We start from the raw sequence: 27,852 nt of genomic DNA on the forward strand, positions 1-27,852 counted from the left end.
CTTGAGAGCAGATGTCGATTCCGAAGAGAAAAAAACTGAGCTGTAAGCACCGTTGCTGGCATTGACAACGACAAAGAGAGATAGAGAATTTAGTGGAATTTGCAAAATGCATAGATGTAAAATGCACGTGCGCGAAAAATTAATTCTGACGAATTACCGAATTGGTTTATCACGTATTTATTCAGGTATAATAGGTAGAGCAAGCACGGCAATCATGTGGAATCGCAATGAATGAAAGTGGCGGGATGATTAAAGGACGCTTTGCGAGTAGAAACGGTTACCGGCTGCAACATTAATTGCAATTAAATGATCGCCTTACATTAATTAGAAAGCGCGCTCGTGCCGGCCAACGTCGATTGGTGCAATCAGCGAAAAGAGACTGTGCGCCTTCTCCCTCTTCGGAGGAAAATCCCTCTAGAGCGAAAACGAGTCTTCGGTCTGCATTGGAAGGCGAGCTATCATCATCAGCGCGGCGAAAAAGCTTTCATCGTTTTAATCAATTTATGAGAGGTCCACTTATCGGGTTTTTCACGCCTCGCCGTTTCGTTGCAAATGTAATTGTGCGACGAGTATTCCGCAGCAATTCCGCATTAACGCGACGATAAATGTTTCGATAAATAATCGACGTCTGATAACAATTGTTCGGATGATATTAATTTGTCGGTTTTTTTGTTTATACTATACAATTGAATTTATTAAATATCATGAATCAGATTCAATGGGATTTGAGCAAGGATCTTATAAGGACTCTATCAAGTGTAATACGCAGTCTACAATTAATTCCGCAGCCATTCGCAATGGGAGATTACCACGTCACTGCCGCTTGACTGCATAACAGTGATTCGCTTAATTATCTTCATTAAGCAGCCGAGCTGAGATGAACGATTTCGTTCCAAGTTCGAGCATTAGCGTCGCCGAGGATGTTCGGATAGGCAATATGTGCAATTGGCTTTGTATCTATTATCATTGTTACAATTACCTATGTATTGACTGCGATAAAGCTAATACAATGTCACAGAAGATTATGACAATACGCACGTTTTAGATTGAATAAATAATCCATGAAAAATAAAAGAACCGATTAAATTTTTAAACCCGTACATCTTACAGACAGCAAAAGAAAATGTATAGCGAAAAAGATGTTAAAACTGCAGTTTTTATTTGCAACTATCTATTCAAATAGATTTTTATTAAATTTAAATTCGAAAAAAAATTTCAGATTTTTAAATTTAATCAATTCCTTAATTTGTTAATTATCTTAATATTGCATAATGTGTTAAGGCATTTTTATGTGCACATAATCGAATTCAGATTTTAATTAGTGAATAAAAATTCGTGCATAGCGAATTTTTTTGCATAGCTTATATTCAAGAGACCGCTTGTATCAACGAATAAGTAAAAATAATGTATTATAATTTAAGAGCAATCTATCAATTAAAGTCTCCACCGGATTATTAATTATTGCAAAGGAAGAATGATTAAATTTATCGATTTTTCGATGGATAATATACGTTGCCTCTATTACTTAATGATAAATGGCGTTTAATAGTGCTGATACTTTAACTTCGGTATTACCACAGCAGTCTGACAGCAACAAAATTTATTGGATTATCAATTATTGTAAAAAGAGAATGATTAATTTTATCGGCTTTTCATAGATGAATTGCGTCGTCTCTATTATAATGCTTAATAATGCTTAGCTTGATAGCAACAATGACACATATATCACCGAAGAAAATTGTACCTTTATTCTCTGAAGCATGCTCGAATAGAACTGGACGATAAAGAAAGAAAGAAAAAAAAAAAAAAAAGAAATTTAACGAAAGCGAAGATCCGGAACGGCCGTCCCGTAAATTTCATCGGTCCGAATGTCCGGGTTTTCTGCGGGAAGCCGAGAAATTAGAGATGAACGGAAGCGGAAGCGATCCCGGCCCAATGGAGCGGGGCGATCTCGTCGCGAAAATTTTATTACAAAAGCTCGAGAAATTAACTTCTCCGACAGATATCGTTCCGGCTCCCCTCCGCCGCGGGTGCGGTGCGCACTACTCGGGCGATACTATTATTAACTTCGGAGTAAGCGAATCCCACCGTCGCTCGTTACGGCATAAAGTGCAGCTGCCCGAGAGAAGTTAACTCCGTGGATCCAGCATTTCGAATTATTTAGTCGCGAGTCGAAACTTCGGGGAGATTCCCGTACTGTCGCACGGATCGATCGCGGATGGCATCCGCGAGTCGGCAGAAACTCTCGAGACACTGCGAGAATAATTAAAGCTTCACGAGCGATAAGGTGGGGAAGAGGCAGAGTCAGAATAGATATAGGGAAGGGGCAGATGAAAGAAGGGAAGAGAAGAGAAACAAGAGGGACAAAGCGGGTGATGAGGAAACGGCTCGTCGAACAAATATCGAATTAATCGGTTCGCTAATTTGGCGCATAAGCCGATCGATGATACATATTCCGATTATTAAATCATCTACGCGCCATCACTTGCGAGCGGCTCTAATTAGTCTGCCTGTCTCACCTACGCCGATCACACGACACGTGCTACGCCGTTATAAGCGTGAACACACGTGTGCACGTTGATGCGCGCGAGTGCAACGTCAGGCGCCGGGATATTACCATCATAGCGCTATCTTGTAACCGAAACGAGTTAACGAGAATTTGCCGAAAGCACCGAATAATATTTTTTTATCATCGTATCGACAATTTGCAAAAGCATAAGAGTAAACGATTTAGAAAAATAATAACGATATACGTACATATATTGTATTTAATTAAAATTATTTGTGAAATAATTTTATTAAAATAATTAAATTATATTATTTTACTGTAATTTTTCTAAAATTATTTCATAATAATTTTAATTTATTCATATAAAATACCTTTTATTTAAAATCTTTGCATTAATAATAAATATTGCAATTAATTATTTTTATAAATAAATAATTCCAAATTGCTTGGATAATGGTAATTTATATATTGTAAAGCTGTAAATAAAATACACATGTATATATAGATCGTTTAGTTTTCATTTAGAATGTGTACGAATCTCATATTAAAGTCCGATGTGAGGGAGTTGCGTCTGACCATGCTAGTCTCTAACTACTGTTACGTATAGTTAGTAACTACTACGGCCTTTTATACACGTTCGGTATTTACATTCAACTACTAATTGGCTATTTCAGTAAAATACGAAGGTATTATGTGGACATGAACGTTATCAAGCAATGGTTGTTTCACGGGTAAGTAGATAAGAGCTAGTTATGGTCAGCCGGTACCAAAGTCAGACGCGGAATTACAGTCATATGGATAGCGGCTCTCCATTACTGATGGCATTATCTACACTTGTTAGACAAAATTATCCCTCGCCAGTAAACCTGTTATAAAGCAAAAGGTAAACCGTGATAAGAAAAAAATCAACCGTATACGTACGATATTATGCCCGTCATTATCTGCTATTTCGCTTCGTAATAATAGACGTGAGTTAAAAAAAAAAAAATATCAAGACAAAAGAGATATCGACAGAAATTTTTATTGTATGTTGCGAAACTTTTATCGAAATTGCGGTGATTCTTGAGCGCGAGCGCCGACTGCCAAATAAAAATAGCTCAACAACAACAGAGAGGAATGTACGACGGCGGAAAAAAGCAAATAAGAATAACAGATGCGCAGCATAGAAAAATACGCGAAACGAAAAGACTAACAAAGCTGGACGAGTGAAAGAATCAAGATCTCCGCCGACAACAATGCGCCGGGATGAAATAAAAATATGAGTTATCTGAGTGACGCCATTTCAAACACAGGGGAGGAGAGGATTAAGGGTGGCTTATGCAGGATAGCTCGTTTAAACGCGCGACGCTCCGGGGCTGAGTCGGACGCGCAGATAATTGCTATCTTGTAACAAGATAAATTTCGGGCGTTTAACGTGCGGTACCGCCGAGCGGCACGGACGAGATGCGAATCTTCACTTACCTTGAAGAGGATGGAGATGCCCAAATTCATGAACGGCTTCGTGAAGTCGATGACACTTTCGCGCGCGTAGTTGATCGTCATCGAACCGACGGCGAGATCAGCCTTCTGCAAATAAAAAAAAGAGATAAATATTAATAAGAAAAATATGTCGAGAAGACTGCTCTAATTCTGCTGAATCGAGCTGCGTCTGATTTGTCCACCTTGTCGGTTCAGCAGGTGCTCGAGATTAGTTAGACGCGCGCGGCGCGGAAATAGCTGACGCAGTCGAGCGAAAACGCCGTGCCCGATTCGACGATGCCGCCTGACGGGAAGACCTCAGCGTGCATATACGCACTTCCGTCGCGATATCCAGCTGCTTTTTCAGCTTCTGCGAGGCGTAGCACTTGCTACGCGGTGGCGCAGTCCGGATAGATTTATTCCCGGCTTGCACTGCACACACAGCGAGCGCGCGGATATCTCCGGCTGGAAATGCACCCGATAGGGAATTCTCTTGTCTTTTCCTCGCGCGTACTCGCGCGCTCTACATACGCGCGCCGCGATACGTTGCATATTCTTTCGTAAGAGAGCTTGTACGTAAACGTGCGCGACAATTTTATCGCGCGACGTCGGCAAAACGCGATTTATGCCGGCGCGTTTCTCGTACTCGCGAACGCCAATTTCCATCGCAGCATGTAATGTTTATTCTTACATATCTATGGTAAGTCGTAACTAGACTGCAATCGATCGTGCAATGCATACTATACGAAGAGGTATTACACGAGTATCTCTCTCGTGATGATTTGTTGTTCGCGTATTTGTTGATCCAAAAATAAAACTGTTGTATTTATTTATTTACAACTGCAGTTTTTCCAGATATTTATCTTGCGTTTCAATAAATATAATTTTTCGTGAATAAAAAAAAAAGCTTATTTTTATCCATAAATTCATCAGAAATACGTTGGTTTTTTTTTTTTTTTTTTTTACACAAAAAAGTGATAATTATAAATTGCGATTGTCGACGGATTAAGTGTGAACGAGAGAGATTCAATCAATAGGTTTCTCGTACAGTGAACAGCTGAAACGGTCGACGTTGCGTAAAACGGCAGCGGTTCATCCTGCGAAAGATATTTCGGAGTCGCGGCGTCACTAATTCGCGAGTGATTTACATCACCGCCCTGTGCAACCCGATGACGGTCGCAATAATTTGTTGCGGCATGTTCTCGTGCGATGACAGCATGGCGCCATTGCGGAGTCGCAATGCATCGTAGCCGTCAATCGTTTATGAATGTACGAGCGATGCTGTTTTCACGCATCGACGTGTCGGCGGGAAACGCGCTGAATGCTAATAGGCCTAAACCGAGATAATATATCGGAAAAAGTAACGATATCAATTTCACGTGGAATTATGAATGCGCAAATACCCGATATATTTATACACGCGATGTATTATTTGTTTAATACCTTTGTCGAAAATCTCTCTTGTCGATTAATAATTTCCATAACGACGGCGATACGTTCTGAGCGAGCTCCCTTTTTCATTTCACTCATTCATTTTTGAGCATTGTTACCTTCACTCGGGTAGCCGACAAACGATATTCCATTTATCAACGTTGCCAGATAAAAACAAAATATCGATACATCATTCTTTTGAAAAGAATTCGCGCGAGAGAAATTAATATTCCCCGTAACAATTTTACATATTTTGTATGTCAACGAATATTTCAACTTGTTGCATTAAATCGCGCAAAAAAAAAGAGTTGTATTAAAAAGCGTTGTATTTTAATATAGAATAATATTTCCATCTAGAAAGATAATTCGCTCCGTAATATCGTCGAGAGAAGAAAAATTGCAGAAATGCAAATTCATACGAAAACATAAACAGGGACGATAACGGTTCAGTTTCAGGGGGACTCGGAAATATGTATGTTAATTAAAGCGCCGCTAATTAGACGAGGCGCCAACTAATGCTTTGACATTCTTAGCTGCGAATGGTCTTGGCTGCGCGGGCGATCCGCTTAACTACGCTTAAGTCGCTAAAATACGATGCCCACCTCTAGGCATATTACGCGCGGTCGCTTTTTTATCATTTTTCCCGTCCTCGATTCCGCCGTCACATTTTCGCGGACAACGCGGTGGCGAGCCGTTATTAATGATCATCTGACAAAATTAATACTACCGTCCGGATAACATAGCGCCGGCCGCTTTGTAACGTCCGCCAGTCTGCGGGTCCTGGCGAAAATGAGAAATTTCGCGGACTCGTATCGCAATTTCTCATCATTCCGGACATACCGGGTCCATATGTGTGCGCGCGCATTTATACGTTTCATCATCGCTATCGGCGATCAGCGCGCGCTTAATGCGAGATCCGGATCGAGAGATATTAGATCATTAATTATCGTAATTTCGCTTTTTTTTTTTTATTCCAGGACTATACGCGAATAATTGTACCATCTCTGTTGCAAACGCGATGACAACAAATCCTTTAATCCCGCTTGCGCTTACGCCTGTTTCTCTAAATTAAATGAGCGTTTCATATATTTCGATATATTAAGCGCACCCTTTAATGTCCGTTTGCTAAAGCTGATGATATTATGCGCTGACCGCCCCTCGGCGCATTACATTGAAAAGCGCGGAATTATTTCTATACAAGAGCGCAGTTTCTCTGTTACACACAGAGTTATACATTATTCATCGTGATAAAAGTGCGCCCTTGGGCTGCTGCTGCGGCAACCGGATACTAAACCCAATCCCGAAGTTCGGGATTTATGGCGAAAGTAGTTCTGGAATGTAGATATCGCCGCTAGATATACACGGCTAGTTACATCCTACTTAGTCCGCCTCTCCCCCCCCCCTCTCCCAAAACACGCGCTTTTAAACGCGCCGAGCGAAGAAGCGTGTTTCGCCGCGAAACGCCAGGCGGTGTTCAGTTCGAAAGAAATTTTCATCTGTAAAGTGCGGAGATCCATTTGCCCTGTCCGACGTGTCAAGCCGCGCCTCTATTTCTTGGTTAGAATCCAATTAACGAATCTTAATGAGAGAAGTGCAAAACACGGGGGGGTGAGCTACGGAAAATTTTCCATCCCGTTTATTTTGCAACTGGCAGATTTATGCGGGGATGAAAGCGAGGGAATGAAACAACACTTGGTTGGATTTATCACGGTCATACATTCCCCGCGTAAACGAGATTGACTCGTTTCGGTATTTTTTTGTACAAATCAGCCCGTCGCAAAATAAACGGCAAGTTTGTCCACCTTGCGTGCGCAGCGCTGAAATTCTATCATTTTTACTGTTGCGACTAAGCGCATGAGATTGCTGTGTAATCACTATGATTTACGTGTATTTACAACGGGACACTACTCGTGCAACAAAGTCTACAACTGAGGATTACCTGTGATCTCTCTCTCTCTCTCTTTTCCGGCGGTATCTTTGCTACTATGTTGCTCGGCAACGCGAGCGCGCCGAGAGACATTGTTATCACGGCGGTGCCGCGTGCAGTCGCTGTTGCAATCTGCTACAAATATCAGCGGGATATTGAAATTCGGTGGAACAGAATTGCGCGCATATGCGCGCCACTTAATCAATCGCACGCGCGCCGGCACATTTGGCGCCTACTTGAAATGTAGACGTAAACGGCAATAGGCGGGCTAGTTTCACGCTTTCCTCACGTGGATGCGGGGGATGTCGCACGCATATATCCGCATCTGTCCTCGATTTGAATTGCAAAAGCGAAGTGGCATTCAGCGCGCCTAAGCCTACGTTTAGCGCAAAGTACACGATTCGCTCTCGATACGCAAATTCGGTGCGCGGCGGTAAAACGAGACACGGTTTCCGATAACGCGGCTCGCAAATCCCTTGTACCCGGGGGAGTGCCGCCGTCAAGACACGATTATCAATTTGCGTGATTAATGAGTTTCCGAGCGTTTCTCAGACGACAACTCCAATATATCTTTCGATCAACTCCGTGAGAGAGGCGGGGAGTGCAATTTTTAAAATAAACAGCCACGACTGAGTCTCGAGCGATAAGGTTCGCCGGGATTGGCAGGACAACGTCATTTCCTTGCGCGGGTAATATTATCGATATTTCCACGTGAAGTGCATCTCTTCACAAATGCCAATACTTGCGCCCTGTCTCCGTTGAAATTTGCTTAACTATCCTTTGTTGCGTCCGTCATCGTGTATTAAACTATATTACCACGGTGGGATCTCATCAGTCTCGGGATAACACAGCAGACTGTGTATATACTGCTTCTCCTGTATGCATGTAGTTATGATGTCCTTTCGAAAGTTTCACGATCCGGCGACTACAAGATGGAGCGCTTGATTGCGTCAGATTCATAGAGTCTTTCATGCACGCGCGTACTTCTATTAACAGCGAATTAATGCCTCAAACAAGTGTAAATTCACATTAAAATATTTAAAATTAATTTAATTTAATTTTGTCTCAATTTCATTTTAATTACGCTCGCAAGCAATCTGTAATTAGCACTAAGCAAATTTATCTATAATTATATACACATTTATATAGTCATGTGAGTTTTTGGATCATGCGTGTTTGAATATTCACGTATAATAATTGGCGATTAAAAAATCTTCGATTCAAATTGCTTGCTTTATAAGCAATTGTTAATATTTTTAGCTTTTATTAAATCTTTCGCACAAATCAGACGCTTAAAGATACTAAATCGTTCAACATAAAGTCACGAAATCATAAATAAAATTCTATCCCGAATTTTGTTGCAAATCGTAGATTATCCGAAGCAAATAATGACACTTTGACACAATCGCCACTTGCAGTGAAGTGAGCGCGGTTCGTAGAAGCGAAAGAGCAAGCTTTCCCGTTCCAAATAGGTCTCATGCGTGTCTGCGTTAATCCTGAGATGCGCTACAGATACGCGCACACGCGCGCGCCCATGCACTCACCTTGTCCATCAATTGGCGCACTATCCCGTTCCACTCGCCAGTCTCGTAATCGTAAACGCCATACTTGCCGTCCGGCACGAGCTCGATCCTGTAAGTGAAGCCCACCATGCGCGCTATCTCCTTCAGCAGGTCGATGCAGAAGCCCTCGTAGCGCGCGTCCCCGCTGAAGTTCCCTCCGCTCTTCAGCATTACATATGGCTGCTCCTACGGGGATCATAAAAAGGAGCTACCGTCTTTCGCTCGCCTTCCTTACAAGCTTTCTCTCACATTTCCTCTCCTTCTCTTTCTTTCTTTCTCTCTTTCTATCTCCTTTCTTTTTCTCTATATTTGTCCGTCTCCGGCCGTCAGCTTTCCCGCCCATTTCGTTAACTCGCAGGATGCTGCTCCTGCGCCGGATCCATCGATATGGTCGGCGGCAAAGTCGCGCGCGCGCGAAATGATAAGGCATTTGCGTGTTCGTCGTGGGAGTTTTACGAGCTGGATGTAAATTTCTTTTTTCTTTCCCGGGCAAAAGCAACACGCGGTGATCAAGTTTTACGGCTTCTGGGTTTGGGAGGATTTAGGGAAATTTTTGTGTGTTCTTCAGCGCCCCGTCGCTATAAACTTGATTAAAAGACCGAAGAAATAGGTGTAATAATTTAGCAATTGTTTTAATCTATTCACAATTTTTGTTTCGCGATTTTGAATGGCGAGTTGCATAAATAAAAAATTGCGTGCGCGAAATATATGGAAGAATAAATTGCAATGAGACGCGTGAAAATGTCCGGTGTTTTTCCGCCAGCGCGCCAACTCTAAAATAACATCTATGAATTTTGCATGAAAGTGACACGGTCACGCTTGCCGAAGAGTTCGAGGGGCGCTGGAATGCATCCGGCGATAGCACAGGCCGTGCATCTCCGTGGCGGCGTGGACAGCTTTAATTGGTATTTACGGCGGCATTCCGGATATGTTCGGGTCTGCCGGATGCACTTGCACTGACGCGCGCAGAAGGAGAGAGAGACGCGCCGCGCGCGGTCGATGGCTCTCTCGATGCTGATTACCGGCTAAATGGATTACTCTTCAATAGACTATTACGCCGAACACTCCCACGAGATACGTGTGTGACCTGCACGCGTAACTACGTGCACGTTATCGTAGGCCTCGGAGACTCAGGTGTGAGAATGTTCGATTGACGTGCGCGAGAAAGTTACGCCCGCTCTCGACTTACGAGCTCGGTTCGCGTAATATCGCTTTAACTATTTTTTTCATATTTATATTTTTTTATTTTCCGTATTAATTATCGATATTTTTCACCTTTATTAAATATTTATTTCATAAGCGGAGAAAAGCAAGAATTTTCGAAGCGGTTGAATACTTTCCGCATTTTTTTTCCACGAAGATTCTTTGCATTACTATACAGCTGTTTCGCTACGTACTTTTGTTAATCCTGCTATCAAATATGTAAAGCTGCAGTTGAAAGCTGCAATACGTTGCCAGAATCGGAATTAAGCCTTTATACGTTATACTGATTCAAACTTTACACAAAAGATATAATATGAGCGGAGAATGAATAATACCAAATAAAATCCCAGAAAGAGCCGAAAAGGATTAACTTGAAATATATGTTATATACAATTTTCACATTCATGCTAAACGCATTGATGGTATGATTGATAGAGAAAGCGCAAAAAAATTTAAACTAAAATGTTTCACGAAATGAAAAATAAGCTCCATTATTCGCAGACATCTTTTCGTCACAATCAATTTTTCACAATAATTTTAATGCAAATAATTTTCGTTATTCAACAATTCTATCTCAATAACAACTTTCCTTTTCCGTACAGCATCGGCACTTTTATCGGAAAAGCTCTTTATATAAAAAAAAAAAAAAAAAAAACGCTGTACTCGTGCATAGATAAAATACGTGAAACAGCGCGGATACGAATAATCGATCGCGTTGGAATGCGCGTTATGCGACGGCCGATATGGAAGAGCAAGAACGAGGAAAATAAATTCCGAATAATTCCGATAATTGTATGCGTACGAGAGAAACAAACGAACGTGGACGAGAGCTTTCGTTCTACCGGGCAAATATTATCCTTACGACAAATGAGCGGAAATACAGCGGGCGGAAAGATGTTTCCAGGTGCGAGCGCGTTATCGCGCGGCCGTCGTATATTCAGACCTGAAGAGTCGAGAGTCTAGCCGCGCGCTGTCTAGATTTAAATTTAAATTCAAATCGGCTTCTTGAAATGCAATAAAGTAACTTCACTTCATGAAGCTTTTCGCCATTTTAGATGAAAATGGGGACGGGGTCTGCGTTATACCGCGAAAACGCGAGGGATTTAATTAGAGGGGACGTCGACCAGATTTGATATTTACGAGCGGCATATGAGAATTTCGACTGGATTAACTGCGATGACTGTACGGAGAATGCGTTTGGCGCGCATTAATTAAATCGCGTCGAAAAGTCGCACTGGAAGGATATAAAAGAAAACGCGTAAATTTCTCGCGATTTACATTTATTTAATTTAAATTCCACCGTCAACTTTGTTATATTTAATACTGTTAGCGTTACGAATAGATTAGAATGACAGAAGCAAGAATATGCATATTACATTCATGCATTCTGTTTGAAGTTTTATAGTCGTTTGCAAAAAATTGCTATGCATATGCGTATACATATGCATAGAAACAGCTCAAATATAAGATTTAATCCAAATAAGCTGCGCAAATGCGCGCACGAAAAACGAAGATGAAAAATCTGCATACATAATTAAAAGCAAAATTTTCGATAAGAGAAATATCACATCTTGCGGGATAAATCGGGAAAATGTTTATCATAGATTTCAGCGCGAACGACATGAAAGTTTCGCGCGAAGCAGAAAGGTAATTTAATTCCACGTACGAGCGAATTAAGAAATGATATCGGATTAAAACAGCCGGTGCTTTTCTGAAATGGTTATTTAATACGGCGCATTCATATGTGAGCGCGAAATGTTTAAAAAATCCCACCTGGAAGACGGAGGATAAGATACAAAATTAATTTAAAGTCAACTTTAATGAGGGTCGCGAGACCACTTTTAACTCTCCTTTGAATAATGTATGAATCTTGAATAAAATAGAGAAGAACGTGAAGCGTATAGCATAAGAGCGTGAAAGATTTAGTGAGACAAAGATCCGATAAATTTTAACGTCGCCCGCAACATGCATGTGCTCACGCATCGACGTCATATTTGGCTGTCAAATATTTACGACGCGCGCGCACAGCTTTCTATGTATAGTAAAAAGTAATTATAATAAAACTAAATAATCGACGGAATAAGCATTTTTTAAATTTATATTGGTTTACTGTATCAATAGATATATAAAAAAAAATTATACATGTACGTGACGTGGAAAAATTAAATATTGTATTTCGACAAATGTTTGATTTCGTACATTTTTGATACATGGAGTTTGCATTGTGTTACGAAAAATATATATACACGTCTATTTCTGTTGAAATATTATCGATAGTCACTAATAAGTTGTGATTCGCTATTGTTAATTTTAAAAACACTAATCTTCGCCGCGATATGCTATGAAAAATCGACTATGCAACAATGATTTTGCATTCGCATTGGAATCGTACAATATTTAGTTGAATAATTATAAATCATGTACGTATCATAACATGCTATGATAATTCATTTGGCATGAATAGCCAATTATGGCGTATCTTTTGATTAAATTTACTTTATAGAAGAAAATTCCTATCCGCACGGACATAATTTATATATCTACGTTATCGAATGAAGATAATTATGAATGAAAGTACCATCTCATTAGTTGAAAATATACATCCGTGTAATATGCTCCATGTTCATTAGAATCATTGAAAATATTGTAATATTGCAATAATTGTTATATCTAATTTTCCGCAGAGTTGCATGTAATGTCGATGATTACGTATAAAATGAGTGAAGAGGTCTGATTATGATAATCACAGCTGGACCGACGCATTTCTGGACGCGATTTCTAACAAATCCGTGATATTTATGCTAAGTAACGTGACCTAATTAGTTCGCGATGATCATTGATTGATATACCATCTCGTTTCGAACTGATTTGTAGAACCGCATTATGATTTACCTTCATGCAGCGAAATTCCACATCCTACGATACGGTAGATATCGGTGTAACTAATCATAATGAGTTACTAGAGTAGAATCTATTATTCAGCATAATAGAAACGTGATTAGATACAAACAAAGACGGGGAGATATGAGGCCGATAGGAAATGCGGACTATAAGCCAGAAGGAGAATAGGACATCTAATCGTGATTATTTAATCAATTAACAATCGCATATTGGGCTGTCAAGACATTTGCGAAATGTTATTCGACAAGGGAACATTACTCGCAGTAATGCAACCCTCGCTTTGATCAGCCGGAGCGCATTATTATCAAACAATAGTTGTATCGCGCCGAAATCATCGCCGATAAGCGATATTCAGTTCAATCCGAAATATCGTTCGACGGAAATTGCAGGGGAAAAAGTGAAAAATTGCTTGACCAAACCCAACACGCCGGTTGAACGCAAATCAAGAGGAATCGCAGATTTTCTAGCGATACGCGAGCGTGTGCTCCGGGGAATGGGACGGTGGGCAAAACACAGCGATGCGAAAAAAAATGAAACGAACAAACCAAATCATACATGTCGCATGAGCTCTTTGACGATGCCGTTCCACTCGCCGGTCTCCGGGTCCCGCGCGCCGTACTTCCTGTCCGGCACCAGCTCCAATCGGTACGAGAAGCCCACCACCCTCGCCACCGCCGCCAGGAGGTCCACGCAAAAACCGTAAAACCGCGAATTCCCGGTGTAGTTCTTTTCGTGGTGCATCATCACGTACGGCGTCTCCTGCATCCGTGTCGAATGAACGGGGGATTCATGCAAGAATAACGGAAAACGCTTTGAGAGCGCCACGCCGTAACGCGGATTTATGACGAGACACGTTGGCGCCGACCATATCGAGGAACTTTCAACGACCATCGCGCGTTTCTCGTTCGACTCGCTCTTCCAAAATGGGCGGTACAACCGGGGGTGCCGGGGTTGAAACAGTGAAACAGTCGGCATTATGTATGCGACAATCTATCTCGCTTTCTTGTGCGTCGTATTTTATAAACATATATTGTTCGTATCTAATAATTCTCATAATCTTTCGATAAAGAGCATAAGTATATCCAAAAGTAAAGTTTATTCTTACGATATCAATTTGCTTATCTCTTATGCCACTTTTAAACCTGTTGCACGCAATATTAGAATTCAAATAATGATAGCAACTCACCAGTATAGTGATCACGATCAGCGTCACGTTCGCGATTCCGGGCTCGAAAAAGGCCGCAGTATCCGTGACGTTGACGCCGGCGTCGGGACGCCACTCGCCGACCTAGTTTAGCATATAATTTCATATACCCATCTGTTATATTCGCTTTTCTGACAACACTTCCTGTTTTGCTCGGTAAGTCACGACGTACCTTGACGAGCGAGTGCTGCTTCAGTTTCAGAAGATCCAATTTAAACTGAATTCTGCGGCCCTCTTTAAATTCAATGGGCCCGGATATTCCTTTCATCTCGACCTGCAACAAAAACGAATGGTTACGAATCCGTGCGTGAGAGCGTTTTCTATCTTGCATGCATGAATTCGTCAACGTTATTCTACTCGACAAATATTCAGCAGATTGCACTTGAAGTAACGAGCAGTTTGTCGAGTGCGGAAAGTGTTCCGCGCGATCATTTCAATCATTTCAATTGCTTTATTCTATTATTGGTAAACAAAAATTTTTTAAATTAAAAAAAGTTATGAATTTATTCTAAGATTAGATTTGACTATTATTACGGATTAGCTTAGTTAGGAAAGAGATTTTCTCTCGTGCTATACGTAAACTGTCAAGTACGTTAAAACGTGATGCAAGAACGATGCGCATCGCCAACGTAAATCTCTCAATCTCGTCGCGCATCAGCGTGTCTTCCGACAAAACTGGCGATGGTAGTTTCGCTAACAGCTAACGGCTGTATTACCGGCTCAGAAATTTTCCCGCCTGCCTTAAAAATTTTCGCACTTAGAAAGTCGTTACCGCTCACGCGGGTCGCAAATCTCGCAAAAGTCGTTAAAGCTCCTCCTCGTGGATCTCGCGGCGCGGCGCTATTCAGACGGGCCGGCGCTCGCCAGTTTCTCGTCGTTTTTGTTAAAATGCCACGGAAATCTACGTAGCCGCAGACGTTGAACGCTATTAAGAGAGTGACAGAATGGCGCAAGAAGGGAAGACTACGAGGCGAATGGATATGCGTGGCCTGCCTTCGTAGAGTCGTGGAACGCATAAATTTCAAAAAAAGATCTTCAAAGTCGAACATCTTTCACATCGGTGATTTCATTCGTGAAGATTTTTAACCTCTCGGCTTCTCTCTTCTTCCGCCATAAAGCGAATGCAAATACGTATAAAATAAGTCAGAGATCAAAGACAAAATCACTTGATAAATAGAAAGGGAGATCTTTTCTGACTGTTTTAAAAAATTACGCAATAATACTTCCGTATAAAATTAATATGCGCAAAAATTAGCGCTTAATTTGTAAAATACGCAATTTGAAAAAGCATTTAATATATAATGTAATACTTTAAACTCTTCTATCAAAACTAAGATATGCAAGTGCAGGAAAACAAGAAACTATTTGCTACAGATGTTTTGAAAAATTAAGTATACGCACATATAACGACTACGAGTGCTTGAATACTTGGAGAATGATTTTATAAATGTATTAAATCTCATTTGAAATTTATGGAAGCGTCTCTCGAAGTCTACTGTAATAAGGCGAGTTTTTAAAGCACTCCATTTCTTTCGTTACTCGCGCATTATCCGCGTAACATGAAAGAAACGAGCAAATCAAAAGGAAGCCGCAGTTAAATATTTAAGAGCCGGAGTTCCGTGCGCGCGGAAGTTACGACGTGTAACGAAGTATGAGCAAATGTCGGCGCACTCACACTACAAGACGGGGATGTGTCTCGCGATAAAATCCAGAGAGCAAATAATGCCGAACGTAAAAAAGCTCACGAGCTTATTCCTGCTACAGTCTGTAAAAATCGCGCCACCTGATGATCGTCAATGCGACGATTTGCATCCCTCATGGCTTTCCACGAACGAGTAAAATCGCGACAAAATAAAGCGAAAATATTTGAAGTTGCTCGTACCATAAAACTGCGATAAGAACATGAAAGTTGAATAAATACGCTTGGCAGGGATGAAATTACGAGAGTTTGCGAGAGCCGGGAGTTTCCCGATAGCGTTTCGTTTTTGCGATAGTACAAGAACTGGACGGAATGCATAGAAATGGAAAATAAAGTGGAGCGCGGTAAATGAGACCTAAAGTCTGATTACCTCATTTTGCAGCAGCTTTCGAGAGAAAGAGAATTTATGATTTCTCATTTTGATGTAACACAAAGTTCTCTCGTTTCTTCGCGTATGAATGTATAAGAAATTTTAATATGCTACTCTTGTCTTTGCGCACGCGATCTCCAAAACTATTAATGAAGTTTCCTCATGAATTGTGTCTCGTAATTAACTCGAAAGTTCTTTGCACAATGTGCACTACTACGACAATACAGCAACGATTACACAATTGCGTTACACTTATTTTCACTATATTTTTTTACATTAATTTAAGCTTTTTCTGCAAAGCAAAAAACCGAGCTGACTCTCTGCCGGATTTTTCGTTAGCGTGTGACCACAAAGTGTGAAATTAACGTATGAAAAGCGACATTGTACTGAATTAGCAACACGTTTTAAATATATTACACAGGCGCTCTCATCAAATATTCATAAAATGTAAATTATGCTGTTAAATAAATGTATATATAAAATACTATGATATTTTGCGAACCACAAATATTAAATATCGTTTACGCGCGTTTAAACGCGTATTTTACACTAAATTAATAAAATAAATAATACATTGTATATATCACGTTTTCGCATAACTATTTCGAATTAAATTCGTTTCGTTGTTCGGATATTTGACGTGACTGTCTGACGCGGCGCCGAATTTAATATCCTCTATTTATGCGAGCACGTTTGCAGGGACAAAGCTTTTTATTTCCGTTCAATACTCGAGAATTTGATTTCATGCCAATAGAAGATTGCAGTCTCTTGGCAGAAAATCAGAAAACAAAGAAAAAAAAAAAAGACATCGCAATCACAAATGTCGCGCTCATCTAAGCATTTAAAATTAAAGTGACGTTTCTTTTTATTTTCTATATAAAGATCGTGCTGTGTCTTATTCCAGGTTAATACTTAAATCCTTGTCGGAGTGACATCGTGAAATGAAACATTTCATTATTAAAACAGACAGCTAGAAGATACAGACAAGATAAAATGAGAAAAGATTTGCACACGATTGAAAAATCGAAAAGTAAGAAGCATGCTGTAAAATGCGCAAATTAATATGATAGAAGTATAAAAATATATTAACTTTTAAATTTGTATTTTCGGATTGTAGTGATTGAATTTCATCATACTAATTTATCCTCTCTATTAATTAACATTAAATGTTAATTAATGATTTTTCGAAAATAATAGTCTTCTATTCTCACATATATAATTCTTTTATTCTTACAAATAGAGCGCGTATAATTTTTGCAAATAATCTCTTAAATTTTCATACGTACAAGTACGCCGATTAAAATTCGGGCGCGTTGAGGTGGCCGGAATGGACGGAATGGGAGATTTAGTGATATTCCCAATCCGACAATTTCGTTTCCACGACGGTTCTAATTAGAACCAAAGCGGAAGTTACTACGACTTTGTCGGGCGTGACTCAAATCCGAGAGTGTCTTCCTTCCACACGACGAGCGCCGACAAGGAAAACGTCGCGGAATAACGGTCGGCGAGGGTCGGAGCATCGGGATAATTGTAAATTGTTATTACGGAGACACGCCTTTTGTTCGCGAGAAAATCCCCTTTTCATGGACGGACGTGGTGCGACGGCTTCTATCATCGCGCCTTTTTCGCGAGTCCCGCGTCGCGCGGCGTATATCCTGGCCACGCGAGCGGAATATGAGAATCCGTCTTAAAAGCGAAATGTCGCCACCACCACGAATCTCGCGCAACATCTTTCCCTCATAAAGAGAGCGCGATGTGTGCGATGATATAACCGGCAAACAGATGATTTCTTATGTCACGCAGCGAGAAAGCGCAGCAAAATCAAAACGCTACAAAGCAACTCCCAGTTTAATATTTCATATTAGAAACTTTATACATTTTTTCATTAGCAGAATCAAAATAATAAATGCTAAGATCTCGGATGATATGCAGACATTTAGCTTGCGAGTTCGAGAGTGTAATTAATTATTATGTACTATTTATCGATCTCTTCACGGTAATGCAATCTATTGGATAATAGCGCAGAGCAACCAAAACATACAGTACCATTAGTAAATTATTTGCAGTTGAATTTTGCTGCAAGTTATTGTTGAACAAAGGAAACGCTACTGTATTATACTCTCGAAGCAATCAATAATCATGTGCGCTCCACACGTGCACATATGCTTTCGAAATAAACCGATAGTTAACTCCTGATTTATGTACTCGCTTTCGTAATGAGAAAGCTCGTAATAGGAGATACATTGAATTTTTTGCTCAAAATAAAGTTCGGTGCAAAAAATACTCGCAGATCGACTCAATAAGAGATCAGTTTTTTTCCATCCGCTGGCGAACGCTGGCTGGATCAGCAGCGCTAGAAAACATCCCGATATGTGACTCGGCGATGTCGCGTCGACGCCGACAGGTTGAGTTCTCTCGCCGGTGTAAAAAAGATCACAACCCTGCAGAAAGTCGCTTGCTTTTCTTTCGCCGTACGTGAGCAGGCTTTTTTTCTCCCGGTCGAAAGGTCGAAGATAAAACATCGTTTAACAAGTAATACAAGATGTACAGAAGCAAAACGGCTTGCCGTTGCGGCATTTACGCCGAACGCGCGGAAGATAACTTTACGCGGAAGTTAGGAATAATACTGAATAATTACTGTGAGGTTGTGAAAAAGCAGCTACATTAAATTAATTAAATTGCAGAAAGATTAAAGTCAAGTCCTGCAACTATCTTTCATACAAATTTCATTACATTAAAGACAATTAACTTTTATCTTATCTTTTGTAAAAAATTCTCAATAGAACGGAAATTCAACGTATCTGATGTTTTATTTCACACAAAGCCCTTCTGCTCGCTTTGTTTGCACGTCATATGAAAGGGAATATATATTTTTTTCTCTAAAAAGAGAGATAAAAACTGCATGAAGATACACAGAAAATAGCAGATAAGCAGGATATTCACGCAGCGAGAAAAGTTTAAACTCCTCCGACGCGGTGCAAGTGATATTGCTAAATTTAGACATTTATATCCTCTTCAATCGCTTGCATGCTAAGGGAAGCGTATTCATCGCGTAATTTCGTTTCGCAGATGAAGTGCATGCTTAGAGTCAAGAAATTCCTCTGGACGGAAGTTTCGAGACGTGTATGTAGCGGTGTAAGTCAAAAAAAAAATGAAAGGAATAATATTTCGACTAAAAGTGTCTCGCTCTGCATCTTTCGTGCTGTTTGAAGAAAAACCAAGCGAGATATTATTACTCAGGGGAAAAAAATATTACCGAAGCATAAACTTTCATTCATAACAAATTATTTTCATTGAATATTATAAAACTATTGCAATTTTGTTACGATATATAAAATACATTATGTACGGATAATCGTAATTTGTTCAACAGCCATATCTGACTATTATTAATGTTATACAAATCTATATACGGAAATATTTGTTCGCGTAAAATTGAATCAATAAGTCTTTCTATAATCCAATTCGAATGTCATTTGTACGCGCACGGTGTCAGACATTGAGCCGATTACGATCCTTCCTTTTTTTTAGCACATCCGGCAAATTTTTCGAAATAATCGCATTTCACGCAATAGCATCCACATTCACAAATTATTCGTGTATACAACATTGTAGCGTGTGTGCAACTCATATACGCGTCGCTGGGGTTTCGATATATCACGCTAATACCTCGCGTATACGATTATGTTTTGTACTCCGCGGGAAAATTTGCAATTTATCGAATAATTCTCATCTCTGTTACATCGAGCGTAATCAGATAACGCTCCAATTTCGATAACGCAAATTTACGCCGTTTTAGAAGGCCACTGGTTATAATTCTGGATCGCGCATTATGCCCGAAAATAATTACCGTGACGGGAACTTCTCTCGGCGCTTTGGAGAAGTCCTCGATTTCGCGGATTCAAATCATTCAAATAGCTCCCAAGCGAGAGAGGTGGCTCGAGAGTTGCGAACGCGCGTTGATCTTGTAAGGATTACTTTCAATCCCCTTGAGCGATTTAAGATTCCCGGCAGATCCATTTGAAAATTAAATAAGATCGATGGGATAGCAGACACGACGGAATCACCTCGCTTCTGCAGACAAGATCGGAATCAATCGAGCTTGACTGTGTAAAATTGAATGAGCGCTTACGGAAGCGAACAAAAATGAAGAGCTTTGATCGTTTTACAACGAAAAGTAAATGCCTCGCCATGTAGATCGAAAAAAACCAAAACTTTTTTCCACGGCGCAAACACAATTTTAAATTTAGTTTCAAGCTGTTCCCTTTGCATCTAAATGGTGCAAAGCTTGTGATAACAATGGCGTCGGATATTGCGAGGAGATATTTTCGCATGACAATAGCGGAAATGATAGAAACCGTGCAACTTACCAAGATTGAGCAATTTTTAACCGTGTTTGGCAATAAAATCGTATACACCAATATTTGATGGCATGTATAAATATTGATCCGGGGCAGAGAGAGAGAGAGAGAGAGAGAGAGAGAGAGAGAGAGAGAGAGAGAGAGAGGGAGGGAAAGAGAGAGAGGGAGAGAGAGAGAACCCCAGTCGCAATACATCGTAAATTCCACCTCCATATAATCGTTTTGGCAAAAGCGCAGTGTCGCGTAAATTTTAGTTACGCGTGATTTTATTTACAGCTATCAATCTCTGTCCAATAACTATTCTACACACGTACGTGCACTCCTTGTCCATTGATGCATAAATACTGAGTTTACTGTAAAGCCACGATGCACACGAGATATAAATTGAGAATCGAATACTCCGCTGATATTTTTTTGCATTACAGTTCGCACAGCTTCTTTTACTTTTGAATGAGGGCGGATTAATTGAAACGTCTTTCGGTAGCAGCAGCTTACTGCAGCGCGGAACGCGGAGCTGAAAATGGGACGGCGGATAACGAAGTGCCGCCGTAAATTAATGGACCCGTCCCTGCCCTAGTTAAAGCTTCGTACTTGGACTAAGTCGCGAAACAACGCAGGACAACTTCCAGTGTTCCTGACGGGAATGGCCGTTGGGTCGTTGCTGCGAGGCCGTAAACGACCTTTAAAAAGTACTATGAAAAGAGCTGCGGCTGGATTAAGCGGTAAACCGCCCGAACGCGAACACCTAATTACCGCGGCAGCTTTTATCACGCTCTCCCCAAAGAGGAGGAGCAACTTCGGCCCGCGTTATACACGTAGCCGTTATTTTTAAATACTGTTGAAATTTTACGATGCACAAACGGCGAAAACATCGACCCGTATTGCTGACATTACGAGGTACACTTTTCACAATATTTTCGTATAATCTTAATTAAAATCGCGTTTAATCAAGCGAGAGGCGGGCCTCGAGCTTTAATCACACTTCACGCCGATCCGCAAAGCGAATTGGAAAATTGTTTAACGCGATTTTACTCTGTCATAGATTTTGATGCAAGCAATTCCGTATTCAACAGGTGGGGTAAGTCGTCTATATAGACGCATATACGCAGTATATCATTATATAGTTTTGGCGTCACGCGATATTAGACGGCGATTCGTCTTTGGTCGTAGCTGAACTGAGAAGTTAACATCTTTAGACAGAGCTATTTGAATCATTACTTAATTATTTGCCAGAAGCGCGCTTCCCGTTCTTTCTATTTTTTCCCGCTTCTCCCGAATATATCTTCCGAAACACGTTCTCGTTCCTCGCGAAACGGACGAGACAGTCTCTCCCGTCGGTGCTAAACGTATAAACGCTGTACGAGCGCGGCTTATCTGTGAACGCTTAATTAGGGGAAAGTCGGCGGGTCCTCTCCACGGTGTAATCTTGTCTTCGTGCTTTCAGTGTACCCGTGTTCCCGCGATTAATCAAGCGCCTTCCCTTCCCCACGGTTACGACACGACGCAGTGTCTCGTTGTGTTTCCGGTTGTGATAAAAAGCGGGAAGCTTGTTTGCACGCGCACTTGCAATCATCTTCCCGCGCTCGTTCGCTTGCTCCGTCCGAGGCAAGTACCTTAATTACGTCGCTAATTACGTCGTGAATGACGGTGTTTATACGCTGGTCAGGGCGACACCGGAACTGCGCTATTGGCGAACGTCAGCTTCGCGGCTGTCATCTCTGGATGGGAGATTACCGCAGTGTCAATTGCATTGACAGTACAATTAAGTCGAGACAGCGCGCTGACTGGCAGAATGTCGATACTAGAACGGCTGACTAAAGTATGCATCGCGATCTGTTGTCAAATTGTTAAAGCAATTGGCGCTGAATTATTCGACAGGATTAATATTTATATTTCACCACGCTTTTCACGTCGAAGTTGTTTCAATTTCATTATTTCGACGTAAAGCAGCAATTTCAGAGATCTTCAGAGATACATATATCTCTCGCAGGCAATCGTAATTTTACACCTGTACACCGTCGTGGGATTTAAATTGCCGTTAGCGAGAGCAAACTCGGTCGAAGGAGCAATTCGCGCGACGCCATATTCCGCGCGCGAGCTTTGCCGCGGCAATTATTTCTCGTTCGGTTCAATTAAGCTACTCGGCTGGAAGCATAATATCGCTCCGGCTTTAGGATTTAACAGAATGCCGAAATGCCCTATTAGGTAGCAGGAACTAACTCGGTTACCGCGCGGCAATTCCGAGCTTCGCCTTGGGACATTCCTCGTGCCAAGGCACAATCGTTCATTCGGAGGGGCCCCGCGCCTCGATAACACCACTCGGGGGAACGTTTGTAACCTAGGAATGTTTTCGTTATGAAAAAAGACTCCGAATCCTTTATACGCGCACACAATCCTCGCTCTTCATATAAAGAATACAAGTTCGCAATTGCAATTATTAAAGTACATTGTGATAAAATTGGCTAGCCATAAAATAATATCTATCCATAAAATCAGTCTATAAAATTGAATAAAATAGTTTAAGGCAAAATATAAGTACACTTTCGCGTATAGAATATAAAATAAATATAAATGTATAAGTGAATATTTATTTGCCATTTGCAGAAATGAATTAATGTTTTAAATTGAATTATATCATATACAAAATAAAAATGGATATTGCGGAGGATGGAATTTCATAAATTCTTTTGCAAAAATAATTACATCTGATACCGTTTTATTCTTTCTGGGACAAAAACGTCAATAAATTATCAATGCTTTTCAAAATAACGTATTGGATCGTATGTTTTGTTTGTACACTACGGAAGCATATCGGGTAGCTTCAGCTGTCGGATACATCGAGAATCAGGGCAACGGCGTTGGCGAGCCGCAGAATCAACAGAAAAAAATCTATTAAAAGACGTTTCGCAAAAATACAGTTTTTACGTAGCTTTGCGTGCGCGAGCGGCATCCGGCAAGATCTGATACGCGGCGGGGATTTAACGGCGTTGGCGTCCGTACGTGCGTGTCCGCGAGTGTCACGGAGTTGAATATCGACTATTGTACGCGCGACCATTGTCAATAGAAGCAAGCGCAATCGCGCGCTGGTGAAGCCCAGTTACGTTGGCGCGTCTCCAAATGCTATCTAACTAAATGCCAGCCGGCTGTCATTAGCATTGCAAAGCGAGCGCGAGATGATAAATATAGGCAAATAAACAGCGTCCATAGCGACGTCGGAAAGGATCGCTGCAACGTCAGTCAGATACGACGCGAGTTTATAGAAGATTGCGGGAAATTGTTATGGACGTGAAAAAAAAAAAAAAAAAAAACAATTTTTGGATTGCGATGATAAAAATACGTAAAATTGCCCGAGTGCTCGCCACAATATTAATCACATTTATTACGACGCTTTCAGTAAGTGAGAAGGCTACTTTATCGCGCTATTACTGGAAAACTCCATGTGAATCATTCCATGTGAAGCGCGCGAAGGTGGTGACATTATTCCACCACGTCGCTTCACTCTTTCGCGAATTAACGTCCATGAATGGCACTCCGCGATAGCTTCGCCGCATAACGAATAAGTAACGTCGAAAGCCAAGCAGCCGGGCGCGTTACGTCGCTTGTAATCTCTTCAGACCACTCGACAAACGCTTTTATGAACGATATTAATCGCATTATACCGCCTGTTACGCGCCGGCAAGTAGAATGAGAGCAATTTGGCCCGGCGGTATCCGTGTCCCTGCAAATCCGGCACGTTACGACGCGTCCGAGCGAGCACTATCTAAATCCCGGAGGATCTAAGAGCCGTCACAGGCCGGCTTAGGGCAATGGCGCGAAGAATGGATATTCTAATCACTTAAGAAAGATTTCCGCTGCCGCGTGCAAGTAATTGAGCCGTCCACGCGAATTCTTGTCTCGCGAGACGCTGACACTTTGATGAACTACGAAAAACTACAATCCTTTTTGGTTTTGCTGTAAGATAAAATAATTTTGCCGAATTTTTACCTGATATTAATAAAACAATCGTATATATCAGATATTGAAGAATTCAATATCTATTATTTTGCTGGTATTATTAAATCATAAAATAAAAAATATTCTTCAAAAGTTTCTATAAAAATATAGAGTTTTTTATGTAAAAAACCCAGATTTTTTAATAAATAAAATTTCGTTGCCAAATAATGTAACGTATTATTCGATTGGCAAGCGAAATATTCAGATCTTGCAACTTTTGTTTCGGGTCAGTGAAAAGAATGAAAGAATATAAAGGGAGACAGAGAGAACACAAAAAGTCCGGAGCAAAAAAGTTAGTCGGAGGGCAGAGTTGCGGTAGGTAGATAGTAGAAGCATAACGGGGAACAATTTCGGTAAGCGGTCATCCAAAACATTGCACAAGCTTGGGGATGCTATGGCGAAGAGGAATTGTACGATGTGGAGCGTGAGGCGTGGCAAAAGAGCAGCGCGTACTCGCAATTTTAATGTGAACTGAACCAATAGCCACCGCACGAAATGCGGCGCTCTCCACGCATTCGGTGTTTACGCATTCTGAATTTTATTTTCATTAAAACTGTGAGGCCTGTGGTTAAACAAGCACGCGAGAACGTGACGGAATAATGCAGAGAGAACGGAGTTAAAATGAACATAGTCAAACGCACTATTATTGACATTTTTTCATCAAATTGCTCGACGATTTGACAGCAGCGTAATGTGCGATTGAAAACGCGATTGTGCGCGATTCAAGTTTATTCAATAATGCGATTTATACGATATTTTTCTTTAAAAAAAAAAAACGTTTAAATCAAGTCTAATTATAATGAGAAATATTTTTTTAGAAATTCCATGTTTTTCGTATATAAAAAATGTAATTTAAAAAAAATAAGTATCATATAGATTTTCTCTGTGGATACTGGAGGCTAACAAAGCCGATTAAAAGAACAAAAAGCCAAAAAATCATTTCTGTTGTGCTATGAACGAATAAAGAACGTTATCACTATTGTTTCCAAAGGGGAAGCCTTTATGCATGCTGGTTTTGGCAGCAGATACCTCTGCGCGGATAGTTCATAGATTGGTTTCTGTTTGATCAAAGTCATCTTTTGCTTTTGCTCGGTAATTGTTCCGAAAAAAAGTATTTTCATATTTTTGTGGAGCAATTTGTGTGTTAATATCGCGTGTGCAATCTGCGCGCCTGTTGCAATTTTTAATTTCTATTTTTTATTAGAATTACTTTTTATCGAAATTGGTGAATGGCAAACGCATAAATGCAAATCATATTTTTAAGTATGATAAAAATTGAATAAGCTGAAATTTTAAGCGATTTGACCAATAGTTCAGGGTAAGCATCGATTGCTTGGCCGGAAACGATAACACAGATAACCGGAGAAGTCGGTGAAGATATAGCTCGGCTTCTGATGAAACTGGAATGGGAAAACGACCGATTTGTACGCTCGTCGGATTTGTTACTCGCACGAATGCACCTCGAGCTGGTTGACAGCTGTACACATTGAAACCATATGTTCGAATGCATTAAATGATATTTCGCATTTTACAAAATAAAAAAATATCGAAAAATTATCAAATTACAAGCTCGCAATTAGTGGAACAGATGTTTCTAAAAGCTGTAACGTACAATTACAATATAATAAATAATTATGAATATACGTAAAAATTTGATTCAGATATCTGTTGAAAAATAATGATAAATATTCTGGATAATATTAATAGGATATTAACGCGAAGCCAAATTTTCCTGTGGACAGACAAACGACGCAATGGATATTTTTCTGAATAGGTTGTTGCAAAAATGGCATCGCAATAGCGAGCTATGAAGGTAGAATCGTGGTGTTGGAGATGCGGGTGGAGCACATACACAAAGAAAGATAATAAAAGGCCAACCGGTGTGCGATTGTAACGCGCGTCAGACCGGCGCTCTGCCTCCATGAACGAATTTTCTGTCCACTGAATCGTAAAGGTGCGAATGTTACGAGCGCGGTGAATTTCGTTTTCATAGATCGTACACGGCGTTAATTAGTTACAGAAAATGATGGCACAGTGTGGGCAGCCGCCTGTATTTTGTAACGCTGTTACGAAAAATTTATGACAAAATTGAAACTATTACACATTTTGCGCACAATATAAAAATTAATGGCCACGCAGAGCTGTAAGAATTTTATGCAGAATTTTATTCGAAATCTCTCGTGTCGCAATTTGTGATAGTGAATTCGTGATAGCGAATTTTCCTCGTTTAATTATTTAAAACACTAACTGACTCATTTGGGTAGCATTAATATTAATTTTTACCTTTTTCTCTTAATTAAAATCTACAAAAATTGCATTATTTCTGCTCATTTCTGTTTTTTATCAGGCGATCCACGTGCTTCTATCGCATTATTATTTTCATAATCATTGAGATCGGATATAATATGCATTGGCACGCTCGTAGATAAACAACAGGGTGGATGCAGGGGTCGATGCATCGTAAAATTTGCGCTGATTTATTGAACAACGCTACCATCCCATTTTCGCCGTAAACTAGCGCGAATATTTATTTACATTAGGAAGCCCGTACAAATAGCGGCCCGTATGATACTTTCGCCGCAAACATATCGCGCGGATATGTTCCTGTTCGTTTTCTATATCGATTGGATCGTATTAGCAAAGTGAAGATAAAGCAGCGGCACGGAATTACGAGCGCCGCAGAATTGCACTCGCAGTTCGACGCGATTTTCCCGTTATTTATATCTCCGATACGATATCTCTGGAATTGTAATTTATTTACGGGAATGAATGCAATTTTTTTAATTTAGATTATTATATTAATGTAAAATGTTACAATCGAATGTAATATGATAAAATAATAATTTAATCTCGAGATTTACAGAATGTAACAATATCAATAAATAAATCAGTGTTTTCTACCATTATATATTAAATTTTAGTATATTAAATAATATTATATTATATTTATATTTATTCTCTTTCCAACAAGTTTTATTTTGATTAAATTTTATGCTAGAAATATATTCCAAGCGACAAAACCATTTTGTTTTCATCCATCTTGCGCTGAGATCTTTTTGAACCTTTGCTTCTCATGTCTCACACGACGCTTGCGTTTACTGTAAAAGCTTCGCCGAGATAACTTGTCCTTTGTATGAAATGTATCCAATTTATTTATATTATACAAATGTGAAGGAAAACGTTACAGAGTCACGCTTGGAAACTGCGTCTTTGCGCTCTATCTTAAAAAACCGT

General features: G+C 40.3%; 1 pseudogene; it reads right to left on the reverse strand.

Annotated features, from left to right (window-relative positions):
• The window catches only part of LOC105669193 (glutamate receptor ionotropic, kainate 2-like), a 51,087-nt pseudogene that overhangs the window by 18,880 nt on the left and 4,355 nt on the right, over positions 1-27,852 (reverse strand).

This window comes from Linepithema humile, chromosome 3 (assembly GCF_040581485.1).
Source record: "Linepithema humile isolate Giens D197 chromosome 3, Lhum_UNIL_v1.0, whole genome shotgun sequence".
Classification (NCBI taxonomy): domain Eukaryota; kingdom Metazoa; phylum Arthropoda; class Insecta; order Hymenoptera; family Formicidae; genus Linepithema; species Linepithema humile.